General features: G+C 46.8%; 1 protein-coding gene and 1 non-coding gene across 2 annotated transcripts in view; one reads left to right on the top strand and one right to left on the bottom strand.

Annotated features, from left to right (window-relative positions):
• Positions 1-545: 545 nt before the first annotated feature.
• MAPRE2 (microtubule associated protein RP/EB family member 2) overlaps positions 546-8,603 on the top strand; it is a 99,929-nt gene continuing 91,871 nt past the window's right edge. Inside the window, exon 1 of the mRNA XM_055704334.1 lies at positions 546-565. The gene's annotated coding sequence lies outside the window, so the exon portion shown is untranslated. The remainder of the gene's footprint in view (positions 566-8,603) is intronic.
• Positions 7,263-7,336, bottom strand: TRNAN-GUU (transfer RNA asparagine (anticodon GUU)). Its single transcript has one exon. It is a non-coding gene; the product is annotated as a tRNA-Asn (tRNA).

Raw genomic sequence — 8,603 nt, 5'->3', positions numbered from 1 at the left:
GGGGAAGCCGGGGGGCGGCCGGCCAGCAGCGGCGGTGCCGGGGCTGGCCGTCCGACAGCCCGGGGGCGGCCGGGGAGCGGCGGCTCGGCGGGGGCTTGCGGGGGCTGCTCGCCCGCCGGGGCAGCGCCGCGCCCGGGGCCTCTGCGCTCCGCTCCCTCGGGAGCCGCCGGGGGAAGGTGGGCGCGGAGCTTAACTGTGCTTCGAAGGCGAAGGGAGAGGGAGAGGGAGAGGGGAAAAAATAAAAAGGAAACTATGGAAATACAACTTAAATAAAAATAACATAATCACAGCACCACCTAATAGTAATAATGCAGCCAGGCGTGGGCTGGTGCCCTGGCTGCCCCGTGCGTGGAAACGTGCCGCCGGGCAGGATGCTCTGACCGGAGCAGGGAGGCACACTTGCCTCGGGGCGCCGTGCCGCGCCGTGCCGTGCCCGGAGCGGTTCACGTGGCGCCTCCCGCGCGGGGCGGAGCGGACGGAGCGGAGCGGGGCGGGCGGACAAAGCCGGGCTGTCAGCGGGGCGGGCGGGAGAAAGGAAAAGCGGCGGCAGCGGGGAGCGGAGCAGGTGAGGCGAGCAGCGGGACTTGTGCCACGCTGGCACCGGGAGCGGCCGGGTGGCTCCGGTGCCCGGCGGGCGGCACGCCAGGGGGGGCCGTGCCGTGCCGTACCATACTACGCGTGGGCGGCCTGGCGGGGCGAGGGCGGCTTTGTCCCCCGCGGGGCGACCCCGTCCACCCGTGGGCAGCCCGGGGAGTCGCACCCAGCGCGGTCTGCGGCCATTGCTCCTGCCGGTGGGTGCGAAAGCACTTCGGTGAGGGAGCGGAGCGGTTACCACTCACTCTTCGTAAAAAAGGGAAGTGAATCGTAGGGCTGTGACGGCGCTAAAACAACCCCCGACTCGAGCCGAGTCCGCTATCCCGTGGCGGTTCAGCCAGGAAAATCTCAGGAGTGTTACAGTGAGTAGCGTCACTAGAGAGCAATTAGTATTTAGACGGCTCAGGGACTGTGAAGCGTTTGTTTTGTCAGTGCGCACAGTTGAGAAACAGAAGAGTTGCCGGCTGGCTCTGCAGTGCCTTGTGTCAGAAGCAGGAAGGCGCTTACTGCCGCATGTATTTGAAATCCTTCGGTCTATAACCAGTTTGCACGTCGCCGCTGAGTTCTGAGTGTCCGAAACAGCTTCTGCTAACAGAGGCTGGAAAGGAGGCTTCCTTTGGCTCGCTGCAGGGTAGGGAAGCTCCGGGATGAATAAATCCCACTCCAGAGAATGCACCTAAAAGCCTGATGATTCAGCATGCTGCATTCACTGACCCACTGTGGCAGCTCCTGCGAGGAAGGATGCAGCACTGTGGGCAGATACTAACCCTACCTGAAGCTGCAAGCTTCCTACGCAGTAGTGGCACATGTGAGGTAGTGGGAGAAAAAAAAAAATTACCGGCAATTTTTCATTTTAGACAGCTTCTTCTGATAATTCAAACAACCAACCCTCTGGTGCTTTCTACCGTGACTTGTAGTCTTTTTTGTGCTTTACTCGCTTCCCAAAGGGATATTTGCTTTTTACCTGTGGCCCCAGACTATGTAGCGAATTAATTGAGGCTAATAATACAAGCTCATAACTTCACATCGTGAGAAATCTAAAGCAGTAAAGGTGAAAACTTTTTGCAGGAAATATTGTAGCAATTTTGCTGGTTTAAGAGAATATAAACACTGAGGCAGAGATATAAATGAGGCATTTTAGAAGTGGAACAGCACAACAGTATTTCAAACAGAACATTGTACAGCTTAAAGGTTGTTTTGTAAAAAGCGCTTGCTCTTTTAAAAGATACTGTCTTTTGAAATCAAATGAACTGTGTAAAAACTTCTACAGGAACACTATCACAGGGTAAATCTTTTAGTCAGGATTCTGATTGCTTCAATGAAAAGCTACATATTTAGGAGTACCAATTCAAGGGCATGTTGAGATATTTATTATTTAACAGCTGTATGAGCAACTATACACACTGTTGTGTCAGGATGCCCAGTTCACGGGCCAAATGCTCTCCAAATCCTTGGTGTTTACACGCTCGCTCACTCCATCTCTTTTTCCCTGAGATACAGGGACTCCTGTTCTAATCCTTGTTTATGTCTTTGCTCACTCAACTGGATGTGTGGGGCAGGTCTTCACCCAACAACTGAGAAGATACAAAGAGCACAAAACGCCTTTGTCTCAACGCAGGGGTTGTCTGCAACCACTGCTGAGATTCAATGGCTGCTTGTTAGTAAACCCCTTGCAGTGAAAATCAGCCCCAAAGTGGAGGACAGGAGGGTTATGACCCCTTAACTCACCTACTGCCGTATCCTGTGAATGCAGTGTTTGAGTTACAGGAAGCTCTCCATCTTTCTAAAATACTCAAGATTTATGGTACCGCTGCTGCAGTAGTGTGGTTTCATACTGTCCCTAGCAGAGAAAGCTGACTGAGATGCTATATAATCTATTTAAATACAACCAAGGGCTTCAGAAATGACTAGCAGTTGATAAATCCGACTTTTCCCTGAGGGCAAGTATGATTTCCTTCAGTCTGCCTCAAATTCAGCCTGCAGAATCCATGAGCTACTTCAGCTTCATAAGGAGAAAAGAATCAGCTTAGTAAGAGAGGAATCAGGGACAGCAGCATACAGGGCAGTTAATGTCATGTGAGCTTGGTGTCTATGAAATACCTATGCCTTTTGGAGATGTTTCAGAGACAGGCAGATAGGGGAATTTTTCTATGACCTGGCCTGGCAGGGTGTGCCATGGCGGGTTGATATAACTTGGCCAATTGCCCTGTCAGACTGTATCAGAGTGCCTGGTACTGAATACGTTTTGGTCATTTGGGGTGTCTTCTGCTTATCTAAAACTTTTGGCAACTGGCCACTTACCAGGTACCTGTTCTTCAAGGTTAAGTCTGTAGCGTTCCTCTTCCTCTGAGAAGCAAGAGGGACTTTCGTGCCATCATCACTTTTGCTACTTGGGCAGGAGAAGCTTCTTGTCCACAAGGGCAGTGGGGACAGCTTACTCAGGAGGACAGAGAGTCTAAAGTGTGTTGGAAATAACCTAGGCACTGATGATGCTGACTGGGCTGGAACAGTTATTTGAGCCCTATGATTTTTTTTGGAATGGCCTGATTTAGTTTTAGTCTGATATTCTAAAAGTAAGGCCCTTCTTGGACAAAAAAACTCAAATCAGGTTTCTTTCAACGCTTACAAGTCCAAGTATTCTCAGCTATGTTTCATTGTGTCTTCGGGCTAACTGGCATTTTACTGTGTTATTTTTGAGCATTTCTCAAAATGCCTGTGAAATATTTGGAGGAGTTAAAATCAAATGACACCCCCTCCACTGACCTCCCCACACACACTCCCAAACGCATCATCGCAAGAATTCATTCTCAGTTAATCTTGGGGGAAAAAAAATTGAGGGCCTTCAAAATTACTGAAACTTTTGCTAAAATGTGTAATTCAAATTTACCTTAAAATATCTTTTATCCTGGCCCTTCTTCTCTTAAGCATTGCCACACTGAAACCTTAATACAGTCAAGTTTTTTAAAAATAGCTGAATTCCAGAAGAGGGAGAAACATTAGACTAACACAATGCAATGAGGTGAGTGGAATGCATTTTTCCCTCAGGCACCTCTGGAGAGTGACACTATATCATGTTAAAAACTGTAAGCTGCTGTCTCAGACAGAGCTGGGCTGGGCCGGCGTTGGCGTGAGACGCGGGAGGGAGAGCTGCAGCTGGTTCAGAAGCCCCGGTGGGGAGCATGTCAATAGCGTTGCTCTGAGTCACTGAGGGCCCAAAGACCAACCATTCCATGATGGCACACGTGTTGCTGTTGGGTGAGGTTTAAACAAGATCTTGAGCCTTTCAGCACCTTCCTATATATGTATTATTTATTTATTTTTACACATGTATATGTATGTGTACACATATGTAAAAGTCGGTGTTTTGGCTTAGTCCTTTGAGGGTAGTTGCAACTGCCAAGGTGAGAACCTTGCAGCTTCAGTGGGGGTTGATTTCTCACTGATGAAAAGGTAGGGGGTCTGGGGAAATTCATGTGCAGCTTCTACATCCTTTTTGTCCTGGGGTGGCTGCAGATCCTCCCTGCTGACAGCCTCTACGATGCCTGTCTCTAGGAGCAGTGAACTTGAAGAACAAACTCCGACAGAGCAATGGGTGCTCTAAGGGCAGCAAGAGAAACTGGGGGGTTTAGTCTGTCCGCAGGAAAGGTGGGTGGGGAAAGAGCTTCAAACAAGGTGTTTTTTTCAAGAGGTTTGAAAAGACACTTGATGGACTGTAAGGAGGAAGCAGTGACTCATCTTTGGCGTTTGGGAAAGTCAGGTGAGGAAGAAGGGGACTGGCAGCAGGGCTCAAGAGAGGGGAGGGGAAAATGCAAAACCTGAACTCCAGGGAAAGGATCCCGAAAACAAGAAGGTTCTAGGAAAGCTGTCAGGGCAAGCATGTACCATACGGTTATCCAACTGGATCTCAGAACAGTTTCATGTTGCATTTGTCCCTGGTGAGCCGGAGCACAGCCCCAGCGCACAGGCACAGGTCGGGCAGGGTTAAGGTGCAGGCCTGTTCTGGGAGCGCTGCCCAGTGTCAGCAGCCAGCAGCAGGCCTGCCCTGTGCTATTTTTATTATGGCCGTGTCCAAAAAGCATTTTAAAAAGGGTGAAGGAAAGCAACCCTGCTTTCTGTCTAACAGAGTCCCTATAGCAAGGGCAGGGCATCAGGAGGGGCAAGTATGCTCAAATCTGATCAGTGACGGCTGCCCTAAAGAGGGGACAGTTCTTCACAATAAAGTTGCCTAATGGTAGTGAAGTGAAGTGGTGGTAGAGAAAACAAAACCGTGACAAAGTTTGTGAGGAGAGCCTCGATGATCCCTGTTGAACACCTCCTCAGCCCGAGAAACTCCTGCATCTTGTGCTGAAGAGTTTTGCATTTATCCAGCTTCATTCCACAGAATCTTGAAAGACCCCAGATTTCAAATTTGTTTAGGAATTGTTCTAATGCTTTATGGGAGCCTAATCTTTAACCTGGTCTCTTCTGAGAATGGCTCAGCATGTTACTTTTCCACCTGCTAGGAGGAAGCCAGCAGTATTTCCTCAGCAAGGCAATTTCAGATATTGAATACAACATTTACTCAACTTTACTCCTTTTTTCCTTACGGGATAAATTTAGTAGGGTCCTAACACTGGATAATTACCATACACATAAAATGACAAGCTTTCAGGTTGATCTAATTACCGATGCCAAACCACACAAAGGTAACAATTGCCAGATAATACAAATCCTGCATAGATTTGACAGGCGAGAAGGGAAGAAGGATGTAACATGCAGGTCTATCAGCTGTAAGCTTTAGACACCCAAGTTGCTTTAATCTAGTAAATCTTGATAGAATTGTTAAAGTCAGCAGAGAAAGATCTGTCACTCATTCACCACGTGGTTTGGTTGTGCAACATCCAATGTGAAATGGCCAAATACCTTCTCAGGCTACTCCTTCCAGAGGAATTTTATTAAAATAGGCTTTGATCTAGCAACCATTTTATGTCTCAATTAATACTGGGTTGAATATAAAGAAGTAACAATCCCTTCAGACAGTTTGAATCACACTGCAAACAAAGCATGTCAAGTTTTATCAAAGGAAAACAATATGTTTTGTTTGACTTTACAATATTCAGACTAAGTAGAAACACTGTGAGTAAACTCAGTTCTTGAAGCTTCATCACAGTATGGCACTTGAAACTAACCTTGGATTTCATGACTCATCTCTGCTGGGAATGCGGCATCCCTTGATGAGCTTGTGATTCTAAATCCAAGAACATTTGCAAGCCAAAGGTGAAGAGACCCAGAGTAAGAGGCAAAACTGAAGCAATAGATGAATACCTCACTTGATTTCCATCAGTGTCTTGAGTTCTTCATGTTTGATATTAGTTCAGAAGGCGTTGTCTTGCAGGAATACATGCAAATATTGTTCGGCAATGTTTAGGTCTTGTGGATTTAATGGCCCAATAAATGCATTTCCAAACACCTGCAAATATTGTCTGCTTTGCTTTGTGAAATTGGAAATGGCTCATTGGCAGATGGCATGAGCACTTCGTTAGTATTAATGGACCTATACACACAAAAGGAGAACTTGTGACTTCTGTTTGTAAATAAGCTAATCACAGGGGCTGCAGAGAACCCCTGTCTTCTCAGGATTACTGCTTAAACGTCAACTCTGAGACCGCTGCAACAGAGCAACCACTTGCCTTGGCATTTGGTGGTCCATACAGCATCGTGTTCTCTGGGGCTTCCCTGAAGTGGTTAGTGGCCAGGGTAGGACATCTCACTCATGCAGCTCTGTTCCTCTTTGATAGGCTAGTCTGCAAGCCTGCTGTAAAACTAAATAATTTTGTTATTACCGAACAATTGGATATTTAAAACCCCTGACATAAACAAAGTGTGCAACGTATACAGACTAAGTCTTAAAGCGGTTCATAATTTTTTTCTGTTAATTTTTACATATTTTTCTTGCAGCTCAAGTTCTCAGCTACTATTGATTGCAGTAACTCAGTTCTGTTCTACTTCTTTCAACTCCATTAACCCTTTAATTCCCTCATTAGCTTTAGTGTCAGTCATAATAATGAGACTATTTACAAAAAAAGCAGGAAATTTAGGGACATGAGACATTGGCAATTGGTTGTGAACATCTTTATGCCTCATTAGCAAGCCCCAATAAATTTGCTAGGAATATACATTTCTGTAGGGGAAACGAGGGTTGCAAGATGCAGCTGAAAACAATCTGGGGAATGTCGGAGGACAACTGCAGTCGCTGAAGTTTGAACAGCAGCTCTAGGTTGGCTGTCTCTTGGAAGACTTTTGAAATGCAGATTAAATAATTCCAGATGATGACAAAAAAATTCTGTTAAGAAGTTTGAGGTTTCAGCCACCTCAGGGCTGTTGGTTTCCTCTCCAGTTGGTTTCCAGTGCCTGGAAAAAAACCTGTTCTCTTGCCCAATCATTACTGCTGCTTTTGCTGCTCCTCTGCTGTCCCCCTGCTTTACTTTCTCACATGAGATTTTTTCATATTATTTATTATTTGTGTGTACGTATCTCTTTCCCTTCGCTGCATCCTGACTCCGCCACAAAACGGGCATCAGTTCAATAATGTTTACCATCCTCCACGAGGTTACTGTTCCCTCGTTATATACACCCCCGGGAATTTGGACCAACTAATTCCAAACCTCCGGCATCGGTGCAGGGGAAGCCGTCCCTGGGTGGGCTCGAACCACCAACCTTTCGGTTAACAGCCGAACGCGCTGACCGATTGCGCCACAGAGACTCCCCGTTAGAACCGGTCTGTACCTTGTGGAGCGGGTTCCGTGATGCTCTAACATCGACTACTGAAACCTCCCCATTCACCCGGTAGGGTCCTGGTTGCTGTTGGACAATTAACTCTTGGTTTCCAGGCTGCTCGTGGGCTCAGTAGGAAAGCCAAGACAGCAGGAGAAGGGGTACAGCAGAGATGCCCAGGTTAGCCTTATCCCAGCCACGCAGCAGAGCCAGAAGATGCTGTGCTTACCAGGAGGAGTGAGAAGCAGTCTCTGCTTTCAGGGGTTGAACACGCTGCTTTATCAAACCAACAGCTTTTGATCCAGGCAGCTGTGAAGAAAGAGGGGACTGCGGAACAAAATGGGACTAAAACTCGGTCTAGGTTTTCTCCTGAGCCTGAAGTGTCAGTGGACAGATTAATTCTGTACTGTAAACACTGATGCCTTGCCAAGTATGAGCAGATTTTGAGGACCCCTTCCTTGCAACCGCCCTTGCTCAGGAAAGCAAACGTGTTTTTGAGGCTTGCCTTTGTGCAGTAGCTGCTGACAAAAGCAAGATGACATCAACAGAGATGGGTATAAGTGAAGTGCCTCCTCAGTAAGGACTAACATACTAGCCCCTTGCTTGCAGCTGTGTACTCACCTCTTCTAGTTTTGACTGCTAAAATATGTTCTGATAAACTAAGCTTTACCAATTTCCTCTGCTGATAATGGCAAAAAGTGTGATTGCTCTTACAGCTGCATAATGCTGTGTTTGTCAGTAGGACAATGATAAAGTAGTTCTGGCAGGCAGCACAGGTGTGCCCTCATGTTGTAAGAGGGTTGGTGTTATTCAGAAAACAAGACTTTCTTTTTTTTTTTTTTCATGTGTGGGGTTTATTAGGAAGAAATCCCAGGTAGGGTATTTTCTCTCTTGATTTTATTTGCTAGCTGCTACAGATGAGACCATACTCAGTTTTACCATTTCATGTTTTGTATTGGGGTATAGTTACTACCAGCTAAAAACAACAGATCTTTTAAAAGTTAACACATAATTTCTGGTATCTTCTCAGTCCTGTATTTCTAAACAGAGCATGGTTTCAAGCCCCAGCCTAGGAAGGGAACCACTGCATCAGTACAGTAAGGACAAGACTCTAGTACTCATATCCTGGTTTCTAGTCTTGCCTCCTTTCACCCACACCTGTGGATTCCCCCAATGTGCCTAGGGAACATCAATTCAAAAGAAATGAGAGCCTAACCAAGGATGTCAGAGCCGACCTGTTGTGTCAGTTGTCACTG

The sequence above is a fragment of the Falco cherrug genome, chromosome 3, assembly GCF_023634085.1.
Source record: "Falco cherrug isolate bFalChe1 chromosome 3, bFalChe1.pri, whole genome shotgun sequence".
In the NCBI taxonomy this organism is placed as follows: Eukaryota; Metazoa; Chordata; class Aves; order Falconiformes; family Falconidae; genus Falco; species Falco cherrug.
The sequence above is the reverse complement of the archived record's forward strand: the minus strand, read 5'-3'. Positions and strand labels throughout refer to the sequence as shown.